Genomic DNA, 15,236 nt, shown 5'->3' with positions numbered 1-15,236 from the left:
TATTTGCGATAGCATAACCCTGGCTCCTGAACTGACTTACATATTTCCTTGATTCTATCTGATTGATTTTCTCTAGCTGTTGTAATCTGTAGCTTTATTTATGTGCCCCATGATTTTTTGTCCATGTCTACCAGCCAGAACCCACCAGGAACAAACTGGATTTATTTTTTATTATAATAAGAGGGATTTAAATAGTACAGCTTTGCTCAGGCCTACTTAGCTGCTGTGAGACAGTGGGGTAATTCTATGACTGGGTGTCTCTAAGCAAAATCATGAATATTACAACTTTAAAAGAGAGAAAAGTTAAAAGTGATAAAACAATCTATTTTATCAATTCAAAGTACAAATGCTTTTGCTTTCCTTTTATTTACATTTCACATCTTAAGCTCCAAATTATTTCCCCTTAAAGTTTGTCTTACCTCTACTAATAAATGGGGGGAGGGAAAGAAATACAGGAAAAATACACAGTCTAAAATTCCTTGGGACTTAATCGAAAGGTTTTAGGACTACGTCCAAACGTATAATGGAGAAAGAGAGATAAATCTCATGTGGCCAAAATGTTCACTGCTTCTCACTGGTATAAAGTGTCACTATAGATGACTGGTCCTGCCCAACTCAACAAATGACATTTGTCTACAGGGGCTAGGATCCCACACTTACACAGTTTCTGTGCAGGTCACATCGGTGACCCGTACACAAAGGGCCAGTTCATTTTAGGTCACCTTTTTTTTCTTAATTGTATTCTCAAAAGCACAACCTACTAGACCCTTGTTACTGTGTTTAGAAAAGTGGTCTATATTAGGTACATATTATGCACAAATCAACCATCCCCGCCCCCTGAAAAAAGAACTATTAGTCACTCTGCTGAGCCTGAATTAGCCGCCTGAGACTCCCCCTCAAGACAATTTTATTTCAGGTATTTTCTTGTCCTTTCTACACACAGTGTTTTAGGTGTCACGCTGAACCAACTTTCAAGGCCTCTGTACTTTCAAATGTTGAAAAAGAGGGATGGGTTACTTGTCACTTCACTGTCACAAATGTCCTGAGCTCCATGAGTAAGGGAATCAGCAGGCATCACGGTGCCCAGCGTGTATCTCAAGCCAACAGGCACTGACTTATGTTAACCCCAGGTGATGTTCACACTGTTTCTTTTGTTTATTTTTTTTGCTTATACAGTAGGGAGTAGAAAGCAGCTTCTGCATAAAGAACACTTTGAAAGTCAAAAATATACAAGTGACCAAAAAATATAAACACTATCAATCTCATTAATTATATAAATTCAAATGAACAGAAAATCACTACTGTATCTTCATTTAAAAACCAACAAAAAAAGAAAACAGATATTGGTGAGCATAGCAAAAAGTAAATAAATGGTTATAGCTTTGGTAATATAAGTATATATTCCTTATTAAAGGCAAGTTGGTTATTTGCCAGATATTTAAAAAATCCTCTCTTCCACCAGCAAATATTGCCTTTAGCCCAGTATTTCTACTTCAAGCATGTTACCCACTAGGAAAATAGAAAAGAAAAAATGTAGGAAGATGTAATGTAAGTCATTCATTATAGCATGATTTATAATATCAGGACATAAAAACTTCCTCAGGTGCAAAAACTGTCATTCAACATGTGTAGTAGCTTATTAGAAAGGCCCTGTGACAATTTTTTCTTAGAAAATAACCATAAAATGACCTCATTTCATATTGGAAATAACTTATCTCTACCTATCACACTGAATTATGTCAAATGGTTGTTTTGCTAGGTCAACAGTGATCAAATATCAATAATTTCAAATGATTCAATGTAATGTTGAGATCCACATGTACATGAATTATCTACTTGTACAGTTATTTTGCACACACATACATGCACACACACACAATTCAGGATCATTATGGGTCAAATATTAATATTGCTTGTCCCTGAGTATTGGAATATCAGGTGAGCGTTTGTTTTATGTTTATCAGTGCTATCCATTATTAGAATAACTGTTTTAAAGCAATGGAAGAAACAAATTGATAATAAAATATTCCCAAGATTTAAGGGCTTAAGAGGATTCTCAGAGGATTAATGTAGTCTTTAATAAAGAAAGTATTTTCATAGGATTAAATATAAAATTTAGAAACTGAATTAAAATGGCTATTAAGCAAATTAATTGTTCAAACTCAAAAATAATGAAAACAACCTGAAATGAGTTTTTTAACAAAAAATAGCATGTTCTCTATTTTAAAAATGGTGGTTTTCGTTTATCTAGTAGAGAGCTTCCGTTTACAGAACTTTCATGAATAATAAATAGCAATAAATTTAAAAGCTTAAAAAATGTGAATAGCTTTTCATTCAGCACTTGAATTGAACTTTCAGTTCAAATTAAGTTCCAAATAAATCTGTTTAATTAATCTACAACATAAACTTGGGAGGAAGTTATTTAGAGCTTTGATAATGAGACTTAGTTTGAGAAGTTTTCTCTTTATAAATTATGGAGGTAGGAGCACATTTAATTTCCTCCCCTCTTCCTTCAGTGACCACTTACGACGTGACAAGTATGGCTAAAGCGAGAGTAATAAAGAAAGTGATTATTCCAGGAAGTGATTATTCTAGAAAATTGAAACGGCCAGAGAACAACCCAACCCAATCCCTTAGCCCATCCCACGGTCAAAAGTAAGCAAAGGCAGGACCGGCACCAAGCTTAGACCATGAGCTGGGTTGTGTTGTGGCCTAAGACACACGCGCTGTAAAGAAAAGACTTGGTATATCAGAGTTACAGTTGCGACCACTGTCCCTCCGGACTAACTGTTCATACCCCGCTCTCAGGACAAGGCTCCCCGACTGCCCTGGCCCCCGTGTAGGGTGGATGGTGGTGGCCTGGACGCCGGGCGGTGAGTCCTCCAGGTGTGGCCTGTTTCCTTCTGTGCCCTGGGAGCTGCGCTGAAGAGGGGGCCGCTCTACTGACCCAGACGTGGCGAGGCCGGAGTGCTCTTAGGCCCTTAGATTTTTCTGATTCTTTCCTTATTAGTCATTATTTGACCATAACATATTTAGAAGTGTGTGTTTAGTGTTCAAATATTTAGAATTTTCCTCTCTATCCTCTTAATGAATTTATAATTTAATTTCACTATGGTTGGAGCACTGTTCTATAGGATTTCAATCATTTTATTTTATTTGTTTTTAAATATGTCTTTATTGATTTCAGAGAGAGGGAGGGAGAGAGAGAGATGGGAACATCAATGATGAGTCATTGATCGGCTGCCTCCTGCACACCCCCCACTCGGGATGGAGCCCACAATCTGGCCTGTGCCCTGACAGGGAATCGAACTACTATCTCCTGGATCCTAGGTGGATGTTCAACTGCTGAGCCACGTCAGCATGGCTCAATCATTTTACATTCACTAGGGATTCTTTTATGCCTAAAATATGATCTATCTTGATAAATATACTCTGTGAATTTGAAAAGAATGAATATGCTAATTCTGTTAGGTGAAATTGTCAATTAGGTAAAGTTAGCTCATAATATGTATATTATTACTAATTTCCCTTCAGTCTAAAGGACTTGCTTAAAATTTCTTGTAGTACAGATATACTGACAAAACATTCTCTCTCTCTCTCTCTATCATTGGAAAATATTCTCATTTTGTTTTAACTTTTGAAAGATATTTTTACTGGATGTAAAAATCTAGGTTGAAAATATTCTTGGCTTTTGAAATGTTATTACAGAATCTTCTGGATTCCATTGTTCTTGGTGAAAAGTCATGAGGTGTTCATATCATCATTGCTGACATAGACTTTTAAAGTCGTTTTTTAAAAAATCTCTACTTTGGAGATGTTCTCTTTAAGCTTGATGGCCAAGAGTTTGGTCATGATGTGTCTACAAGTTGTCTTCTTTGTATTTTTTCTGCTTAAGATTGATGAACTTATTAAATCTGTAAATATATGCCTTTCACCAAATTGAGGAAAATTTTGTCCATTAATTCTTCAAAGATAAGTTCCGTCCTATTCTCCTGGAATTAAATTACAGGGCTGTTTATTTCCTTTTGCGTTTAGAAGGTTAACATGACGTAACCCCGACCTGGGACTCTGCTTCCCCTTTGGGGACGCAGCTGAAACACGCCTTCTGTTCCTTCAGCCTCGACGGCAACGCCTGCTGCCTGCTGCCTGTGGCCTGCGGCCTCCTTCCTGGGGCGGCCAGGAACTTGCCGAGACGTTACAGGCCGCCCTTCATGCTGCTTTTCCCTGCTCCGACTTCCTCACGCCAGTGGTGCCCATGACCGTCTGCTTGTACCTTCCAAAAATTACGTGTGCGGGTTTACAGCTACGCTTAGACCCTGAGTGAGGCCAACGTGCTCAGCGGCACATGGGGGTTTCCAACATAAAATAATATTTACTCCCTTCATCTGGGTGATGAGAGCCTGTATGTTCACTTTCTTTTTCATTTATATTCTTCAGTGAAGTATATTCTTTCCAGTTAGTGGATCTTAAGGCGGCTTTATCTGGTTAGTAGTAAATAGTGGGCAGTATTCAAGAGGAAGACATAATTTCAGAGCTGGAATGAATCCTTTCGATCATTTAGTGTGGCTTATGCAGAAAACAATTCCCAGGTAATGCTAAAAACAAGACAACAGGCCCAAAATAGTCACTTATGCTAAGCCCCATATTACCAAACTGAGCCTTAACTTAATTACAGCTTCGGCTCTCCCAGATGGAGCCTGAAACAGTCCGTCGGGAGCCCCTGATCAGCACGAGTGAGGTCGTCGGCCTCACAGAGCCCTGCGCCCCTACAGGAGCATGGCCTCATCATAACCAACCTGCTTTTCAGCTGAGACTGACGTCCTTGCTTCTGTTCCCTCCTGCCGATAAAAGCCTTTCATTTTGTACAGCATCCCAAAGCTTCTTTCTATCTGCTAGATTGAATGCTGCCCAATTCATATCGACTTTTTGCTCAAACTTAAAATTCTTAATATCTCTCAGTTCATCTTTTTAACAGCAACATCAGTGATCACCCCTATTGGCACAGCGTGAATGACAAATTCAGTCTGTGAAAACATCCTGACACTTACCCTAATGCTTCTATTAAACAAAAACACATGAATATCCTAAATGGGTTTGAATATATTTTATTTTATATTACCTTATTTTAGGCAGCAAATCTGTGTTTAAAACTATCTCTTGAACGTGCTAGCATGTTACTACAAAATGATACGCAGTCGTTGTGAATTGGAAGGCTTTAAATCTACAGTTTATCAGTAAACTTGGCCAAAAGTGTCCGCTGTCTGTCAAAGTATAAATTCTATCCTCAAGACACTGAATTTAAAATGTTTATCATGGTTTCTCTAGTTTCCCGAGACTCTCGTGGTATCTTGCTAGCAGTGCCCTCTGGATGTCATTTGCCAGATTTCCACTTGACTGCACTCCTGTGACACTTCAGTAACCTTGAAATAAAACTCATATCCCAGGATACACTCCTTACCAGCCTCTTCTAGAGAAAACCTGCAGATAAAAGAAACAAAATCTTCCAAACACTCAGGCAGGTTTTTGATATGCTAATAATAACTACTCACAGCCTAGGGACCATTCAGCAGGGAGACGTGTACCTATTCAAACAGACTCCTATCAAACAAACATCCTTGAAAGTACTGCGGCACTTTCAGAGAAGGGCTGGGACGCGGCGCAGAAGAGGGTGAGTCCCAGGCCTCATCACTGGCTCCACCACTGTCCTTCCCGCTTTCCTTTTTAAATCACTCACAGTAATGTAAAGGTCACTCCAAAGTCAAGTAACTTAGGCTTCATGATACACGCACCCCTCCCTGAGCGCAGGTTATTATTATTTGCCAAATAATAGTTTGTCCAAATATTTGAGTATATTAACCGAGGCCGCTTGCTCTTGGTAATTATGAAATCCCTTGCAGCCACCGGAATATTGTTTTACAAGGCAGCGTAGTGTGTAGCTCACATGTTAGCGATGAACATGAGGCTGTTGTAACCAGATTGAAATTTTGCAACTTGCAGCAAAAGCAGTTATGCTTTTTCTTTAATTGAATGAAAGTGGTTTTGTACAAAAAGTTACCCAGAGAATATGGTGGCCTCTGGTGACAGCTGTGACGCCGGAACCAGGTGTCCTGGCTCTGGCTCCTGCTCTAGTTTGTCCAAAAGGGCTGCCAGCAGCCTCTGCTTCGTGGGCTTGAGGGCCTCTTCATCCCGGGCAAGGTTAGCCCCAGGGCAGCAAGCCCCTGAGCAGGACGCCCGCCACCCAGGGCTGCGTCTCCAGCCTGAGCTGCAGGGCATCGCGGGTCAGCCCTCAGAACAGAGAGTTCCTGAGTCCAGTCTCTCTCACGGGGGAACAAACAGCCACAACCATAGACAGGACGCTGTTATGGAAATCCCAGGGCGCAGGGCGAGGGCGAAACGCCTCCTGCCCCCTCAGCCCCAGAGACGCGGGGACACAGTGAGGAAGGTAAGGGGTAGGTCTACTCCAGGCGCACCACCGACCCTACGGTGGGCACGTCGCCACACCAAGAGGCGCCCCGGGCCTGAGGGTCCTCCAGCGGGAAAGGAGAGCCCAAGGCGGATTCCCAGTTCCCCCAGCATCGTGGGATGCCCCCAGGGAGCCGGCCGGGCTTGCCTCATGCGGATCCCTGGAAGCACCCGCGAGGCTTAACGGGGGGCCAGGCAGAGGGAGGCCGAGCCAGCGCCCGGTCCTGGCAGACGCCCTCCTGCTCAGGGCCTGGGGCGCTGCCCCCCTGCTGAGCCACACGGCCCGAGAAATCAACAGCGGAGGCGGAGCTGGGACGCTCACAAATGGGGGACATGAAACAACACTTCCAATAACAACTGATGAAGGAGGAGATCGAAAGGGATATAACACTATCTTAAGAAAATGAAAGCGGAGCACGTAAACACGAAAGCTCACGGGATGCCCCAGGGCACTTCTAAGAGGAAAGCTTGCAGCTGCAAATGACAACATTCATAAGAAAGGGCTCAAATAAACCTCCTCACATTACGTCTCAAGGAACTGGAAAAAGAGAAATAAATTAAGCCCAAATCTGCAGAAGGAAGCTAAAATAAAGATCAGTGCAAAAATAATGACACAGTAAACAGAAAAACAACAAAGACTGACAAAACTAAGAGTTCGTTCTTTGAAAAGATAAACAATATGACAAACTTTAGCTAGACTTACCAAGAGGGAAAGGATTCCAAAAAATAAAAGCAGAAAGGAAAAGGGAGAAATTACGATAGAGTCCCCCGGGATGCGACGCCCCGTAAGAGACGGCTACGGACGGTTACGCGCCCACAGGCCGGACGACCGAGGCGAAGTCCATACATTTCTAGAAACATACAACCTGCTAAGGCTGAATCGGGCAGAAATATAAAATCAGAACAGGCCAACCATGAGTAAGAGGGCTGAGTCAGGAATCAACAGCCTTCCAGAGAAAAGCCCAGGAGCAGGCGGTCTTACTGGCGAAGCCAACAAACATTTAAGGAAACATTAACCCCAATCCTTCTCAAACTCTTCCAGAAAATAGGAGAGGAGGGAACACTCCCGAACTCATCTTACGAAGCCGGCGTTACCCTGATATCCATGTTCACCTCATATTTTGCAAGAAGTGTCACTCTGTGTTAGAATTTCTGGGAATCTTGTCCTGCAATGTACACATACGTCCAATTCAAAATGACGCCGCTGTAATTAGGTAATTATTTATAATAGGGAAGCGGCAAAGGGAAGGCCAGATGTGATACGCAGGCCATCGGAAAGCTACAGCTTTACACTCCCCAGGGTTCAACACCGGAGGAGAGACGCATGCCCAGAGAAGTCGGGGTGACGAGGGAAGGTACTTGACTGTCATCACACTGGGGACAGAACGGGCGTGGCCACTGCAAGCATGGGGGGCGGGGTGGGGATATTTAATCCCCTGAACCAAGGAGTTTGCTTTCTTCCGCTGTTGTGCTTGTGCTTGTGGGCCCCTTGGGGCTCTTGCTGCTTGGGGTGCGCTCTCCTGCACTGGCCCACGTGGCCCACGGCCCCGTGGACCCCAGACACTGGACTAAGGGACCCCAGTGGCCTGATGCTGAGCTGGACCCGGCGCCAACGTGGAACGGGAACGCTGGGCGCTGGCTTTGCTTTTAGCTCCACTGAGACCCCAGCTACACTCCTGTGACTGGACAAAGGGACACGGCACTTTGGAAACTCAGGGACGTAATTCCACCCAAATAAAAATCACTCATCCTCCTGCGGGAGTCTCAGAAAATTCTTTTTCTTGAGATACCCTAAGGACTCCCTCCCCAGCACCCAGTGGGGAAAAGGACCCCCCCCCCCTTCATCCAGTATCAAAATCTACACATTTGTTTCGAGGTTTCCTCTTTTCTGAAATTATACCACCGAGTTTAAAAAATTACCAGACTTCTGTTTGAGTTCTATAAATTTTGTCTGGGTTTCTACGCAGCATACCCAATAGTCACAACTATATTTTCCCCTCTTGATTTTGTTTCTAGTGCTTTAATTGTTACTCCCAGGTGCTTCTGTCTACAAATCTCAAAGCGATGACCTTTATCTGTCTTCCTCCAGGTTATTAAGTTTTTAGTAAGATCGGGCAAAGGGCCCGCACTCTATAGGACCTCGGTAAAATTCACTCCACTTCGTAGTTTAATATTTGTTAACATTCTTTGGGCCACGAGCTACAATATAACTTGATTTTTATGTGGAAAACTATTAATCTTCCCTTGGCTACTCTCCCTTATCTTTAATATGGGGTGGATTTTGTGGCAGTGTTTCTCACACCATCTGTGGAAAGGGACAGTTTTGCTTTCTAATTTCCAATTGTCAGTGATGTATGCTTTGGTAAAAGACAATAAAAATAAAATGTAAAAAATAAAATTACTGGAAAACTGAGCTATTAAAGAGGAATGAAACTGGATAAATTTTATTATTAGACTCCACAGACATAAAATCACATTTCAGTAATCAGATTAAACATACAAATAGGAAGAAAGTGTTGTGCAAACTTCACATTGTTTGTTGAAACTGTGTATATGGGTAATTAGCACAGAAAATATTATTGCAGTTGGAGCTTTTTAGTTGTTTTCCAAGTTTAATCAAAGGTTATGAGTGAAGTGTTAATCCCCATACTAACTCCTACATGCACATGTTGAACCAGTTCTGTGTATGTCAATCAGGCTGTTAATGTGACAGATGAACCTGCGTTTTGCTAGTTGATTTATCTGATTTGACTGGTTGCATGACAATGCCAATCACAGAGGTTAATGCCAACCTTGACCTCGGTGTTTTGATTTCATAGCACTCATAGCCCGGTCTCAGGGAGGTATGTTGACTAGACTCAAAGAAAAGAATTGGAATTCAGTAACCTTACAGAATGCACATTTCTCTAACACAAAGTAAGAGCACTTGTGTTTTTCAAATTCATCTTCAATCCTTCATCAATAGTGAGTTCCAACCATTAGCTTTGTAAATCTAATTATACTTAAGTTATACTTTAATAAAAGAAATGGATTTTATGTTTTTCTGGTTTGGGTCTTTGATGGGAAAATAAAATTTAAACTATTGTTTTAAAATTGCAGTTGGTGATAATTTTTTACAAATATGCAAAATCAAGATTCATTGACAAGAGTGTGTGTGCGTGTATGTCTGTGTGTGTGTGCCTGTGTGTGTGCTTTTTTAAAATTTTTTTACTCAAGTTCAATAACAAAACCCTGCTTGGAGGGGGCGGGGCAGCGACCAACAAAAATCAACCAGAAATAAGATGATTTTAAAAAGTCAAACATTTGGTGCAGGGCAAACTGTTTGAGTGCACTGATCAGTTGGCAATGCTGTACCGGAGACTCAAAAGGAAAATTAGTATCTCTTACTATATTATATGGCCAAATTTGAAAATGTGAATGTCTGCTAGGAAATGTTATTTCAGTATTTTCTATGCAGACATTTAGGTTGACTCTCGCCCAGACATCATTAATTTCCTCAGTCTGTCTCTGCAGCTTGGAGAGATGATCTCAGGGGTGCTGGCTGCCACAGTGCGGAGTCACTAATATATTTTGACTTCACGCTAGAAGAAACTGCTTCACATCTGGCATTAAAGAGCGTTCATGTTTCTTGCTTCTTTTGACAGTTCTTGGCAGCGTTTGTAAATCATAATGTTTATTTAAGCATTTTTTAAAGATGTGCCTAAACTGCTCTTAGTTTCACATAGTTTATACACAGAGTCATCTCATGCAAAAAGCCAGAGTGTACATGAGTAATACGAGTTCCCCGTCTATAAACTGTTGCCACTTGAATATAAATCTTTTAATATGTGATGAGAAATGGTGCTTATAATTGTGAAAGTCTTCATAAAATCCTACCTCAGATGATAGAAATTTTCTGGCCAATATTCAGTGATCATACAGGCAGAACAAGGTATTCACTTTTCTGTGCTTTCATAGAATTTTCACTATATATACCTATATACAGAATGCATATTTGCATATATATATATGGTCCTTATTGCTGCTGTAACAAATTTCCATAAACTTGGTGGCTTCAAACAAACCAAATGTGTTACCCTTACATTATAGAGGCCACAGGTCTGAAATGGGTCTCACTGGGCTGAAGTCAAGGTGTTGGAAGATCTGGGTTTCCTCCTGGAGTCTCTACGGGGAACTTCTATTTCCTCACATTTTCCAGTTTCTAGAGGCCACCCATATTCTTGGGCTCACATCCCCATTTTTTATCCTCAGAGCTGAGCCATGTCCTTCTCACACTGCCATCTTTCCAAGTCTCCTTCCTCGGCCAGCCTCCTCCACTTTTAGGGATCCTTGAGATTCTTTGGACCCACCCAGATAATCCAGAATAACCCCCCATCTCCAAGTCTGCTAATGGGCAACATTAATTCTACCTGAATCCTTAGTTCTACTTTGCCATGTAGTCTCACCTATTTGCAGGCTCTGGAGTCAGTACGTGGCCATCGTAGGTGGGCATCGAGTCCCTGTCATAATGCATTTCATCTTGTCCATAAGACTGTAAGTATTGCCATTGCTTATGGATTCTCAGATTAGGTCACAGGGTCCTTCCACCACTGTGTTCTGAGAGGTAGCACAATCTGTAGCTCATTAAATGATTCCTTACAGAATTTTGCATTTTATATACATGCATATATATGACACATGTACATACTACATGTGCTTCTAAACAGTGAAAACTCTGAGGTTTAATCCACACGGAGGCAGCTTTATTTGAGGAGGGACATGCATTATGCTTCTACTTCTCTGCTTTGGATTCCACTGAGAGGAAGAGAGGGAGTGACTACAGAGGAATCTGCTGGAGACCGAAATGACAGCCTTATCACAGAGAATGCCTCGGCTGGAGGACTGTGACCCAGTGGCGTCCTGGTACTTAGGAACAGACATAGGCAGGGTCCCGTCCAGTCTCAGGTGGTGCGTAAACCTCACAGGGAACCTGCCCTCAGAGGCCTCTGGGCCTGGAGACAGAATCAGAGCGTTTGCTCCTCGGGCACTGGAGGGTGGGCTATTGCCCTTTCCCAGAGGGGCGGCTTCAAGCCCAGGGGAGAAGTCGGAGTGTGAAAGCGACCAGGGCACAGGGGGAGCCGCTGCGCCTGGAGCCACCACAGTGGGCTGGGGAAGAGCCCCCTCTGCCGCCCCCCCCCACGGGTACTCCAGAAGGAATCCAGATCCATCCGTTCACTCGGCATGTGGAAACCAGGTGTAGATAAAACAAACCAGCCTTTCTGTTGATTATAAATACAATTTTTTAGGAAACTTGGTAATAATCCATAGTGTTTTAACTATTGTGAGACACAGGAAAAAAGCAGGGCATATACCAGTAAATGGCACTGCAAGAAGTCATTTTTCCAAATCATCTGCCCACCACTGTTCAAATAGCTTGGGAATCAAACTATTTCTGACGAAAGCCGCTTTACATATTTTTAGAATAAGTAGAATGTTGGTCTAATCTATGTAAAATAATGAGAGGAACAATTAGAAATCATCTGAATATTAACAAATAGGTTAGTAATACTTGTTTTCCTTTATACCAGAATCTACCAATTATGAAACAGATCCGCAGCGAAGTCTGGCATCTGGGTACAGGGTTTTGCTAGAAGACCATTCTCTTCTGGAATGACATGCTCTTTGAGATTAGGGATGGGGCTGTGGCTTTTGCAACATATCACCATGAATGTCTCAGGAACTCAGCAAAGGGGTGTTGAGGTCAAGAATAAATGAATCTTCCCAAGAAAAGCAGGGGGTCAGTTATCTTTGGCTGGATTCCAGCTGCCTGGGTTCACATCCGGCCTCTACAGGGTGCGACTTCAGGCCAGTTTCTGAACATCACTGTCCCTCGGTTTCCTCAAGATGTAAAAGGGTTTTAATAACGGAACCGCGGGATTATCGTAAAGGCCAGCTCTGTTGACTACGTAAACCTGCTAGAGCAGCAGCTGGCGAGTCATAAGCTGGGATGATATATGTTCACAGTAAAAGACATACAGGCTCAGAAACTTGTTTCATGTCACGTAATTGGGAAAATCCAGGACTTGTGCCCAGCACTCTGATTCTTAACTCTGCCTCTACGTTTAATATGCCAGAACTATCTTCAAGATATATGTTCCTAATATTTAAATATTCCACTAGCAAAGCTAGCTGATGTTTGGGCTTGCATGAGGATGCTCCCATAATGAGATGTTCCTTTGAAAGCCAGCCTTCTGGGGTTACTCTTTCAAGCACAAATACGTCATTTGACTACTGATGCCTTTATCTAGGATCTTAGTGACCTCCAGAACTTCTGATAAATTTCCCCGGATTTTCACAGGGTCCCATCGGGATTCTTATCTGGTTTTTTGGTTGTGATTTGTCACCTGTCCTGCGTTCTCTTGATACCAGTTGCGAATCTTATCTGCACGCCTGCAGCCTGATATTTTCTCTCTGCTTCATTTGTCCTAAACTTGGACAGAATCTCCTCTCAGTTCTCTAATGCACCATTAATAAAAGATCACGATGTGATACAATCTCTTCCTAACACTTGGGGTGTATTTCAGGGGAATTTTAGCATGGCACAGGCAATGTTAAAATTTAATATGGGCTTCTTTTGGTGGCCTCCAGCCCGCTGTCTCCTTACAGAAAATGCCTTCCTGTCTCCTCTCGCCCCAGGGTGCCAGAAAGCTCACAATCCCATCTCTTCTGTGTGCCAAACCGAAGGCAAATTCAGCTAACTTCAGAACTTCCCCTCATGGGTCCGTTGAGAAAATAATTTTTAATGTCATCCTATATGAATTAATTCAGTTAGATATTGGTGCCATAAATACAATCATGTTTGACACAGCCTGCACCCTCTTGGAAGCTAATTTTAAAATTTTATATTGTTTTTATGGTTCATGGATTTTTGTAGATACGGACCATTTATGTATCCAGTTACAGAATAATATGAAACAATTTTAATATGAAATAATTAAATCTGGACAGTGTGATAGGAAAAAAATGAAAAGCAACTGATATGTAGCCAAGCAGTTTTTCAACAATGCAATTTTTCTCTGAGAGAAACTTTTATGTATAGAAAGACTGCAGTTATTTGAGAGATAAGTTATGGCTATTTTATTAAAGTGACAATCATAAAAATGCTTCAGCTTAGCTATAAACTCACCTCAAAATTTCATTATTCTACTCTTTTCACTGATGACTTAGTAATTATATTTCTTCAGATACTTTAAATTGTATCGTCACATATAATATGTTTATTCCATTTTATTTTAAAATACTCAAATGCTGACACAAAAAAGCAAAACTTGCCTAAAATTTAAACAAATCTTGGACACCTAATAAATAAAACAATTTCAGCACAGAGTCAGGAGTTCTTTTAACCATGTCGGTATGCTTCAAAAGGTGTCACGATTCTGTGATAGCCTTCAGCTCACTGTAACATCTCTGGATGAGTTATTTAACTAGACCTTTTAAAATGGAAATTGCAAGACAGATCTCTCAGAATATCTAAAACGACCTCATTAAACATTGCAGCTTCTCAATGGCAAGTGCACGCACGTCGCTCCAATGGTTAAAATCGTATCCTATTCTTACCCTTAAATAATAAAATCCTTTGGTTTATTTATTTGATCTTTATATTTAATTATTAATCTCTCCAGGATTAAAGACATGTCCAGGAAATCAGGTTATCATCTCTAGCAAGTTGAAGACAGTTATCGGTTCAAAAACTGAGGCCAGAATGCCAAACCTGAGAGAAACGTATGTCCAGGATGTCTGACTTTCAACAGGGAAGACAAACTGAGCTACCGGACAAGCATCTGTGCACAGGAGGCTGTCAGCTATCGCTGTGCACTTACAAAGTACACAAAATACACCGTAATTTCCGTCATTGTTTCTACCATAAACCACCTTGTTTTCTCCCAGTTTTTTCTGTATGGGTTGGAGAAATTCTTAACCTCCTATCAGTGCAACACATACCCATGCACACGCACCCAGGTACACACCCATGCACACACCCATACCCATTACAGCTAAGTTGCTTCCTTAATCTATCACGATTGCACTGAATTGTGTGTCAATAAAATATTATTTGGGTCCAGCCAGAGAGAAGTTCTCCTAGATATTTTCATGTAACCGAAGCGGTTCTGCATGCCTCAGGCCTTCTCCTGGCCGTGAGGGTCCCAGCCTGCAAGTCGTGCTCATGACGCGCTGCTGTGCATGCGGGTCTGCGTATATTCAACCTAAGCTTCATAAGCTGAGTGAGGTGTATATTGTTATCCTGTTTCCAAACATCAGGAGAGAGCCCCAGAAGCTCTAACCTGCCTCCACCATGTCCTACAGCAATGGGCGGAGCAGGGAAGGAAGCCCAAGTCAGGATCCGCGCTGCAACGTGAGGCTCTGCTCTGTGACTCACCATCGCCGAGATATTATGGAGGCGCCACATGCCAGCCACAGATTTTGGAGACGATACAAAAGGTCTCCTCTAATGGGAGGCGATGCGATTGAAATGGGAGTCACAACGCTGTAATGGCCCCACGTGCAAAAAGCCGGGGACCTCTGAGCAGCCATGCGGAGCGGCAGGAGCCGGGTCTTAGGAGCCGGGCGATCTTCCTTTCAGCGCTCGGCTTGCTTATTTGTAGTAGGACTGGGACAAGTTACTTAGCCATCTGGGCCATGGTTTCCTTATCTATAAAATGAGAATATTACTATCTACTGTGCAGTTTTATTCTAAAACCGACTGATGCAAAGGACACATGAAATAGTGTGTGTGT

At 42.1% G+C, this 15,236-nt stretch overlaps 1 protein-coding gene across 1 annotated transcript in view; it reads left to right on the top strand.

Moving 5' to 3' along the window:
• Nucleotides 1-15,236, top strand: part of DSEL (dermatan sulfate epimerase like) — a 38,567-nt gene that overhangs the window by 14,067 nt on the left and 9,264 nt on the right. The gene's annotated exons all lie outside the window — the stretch shown is intronic.

Source organism: Miniopterus schreibersii (genome assembly GCF_964146895.1).
Source record: "Miniopterus schreibersii genome assembly, chromosome: 10".
NCBI classification, from domain to species: domain Eukaryota; kingdom Metazoa; phylum Chordata; class Mammalia; order Chiroptera; family Miniopteridae; genus Miniopterus; species Miniopterus schreibersii.
This window is presented reverse-complemented; position numbering and strand designations above follow the sequence as displayed.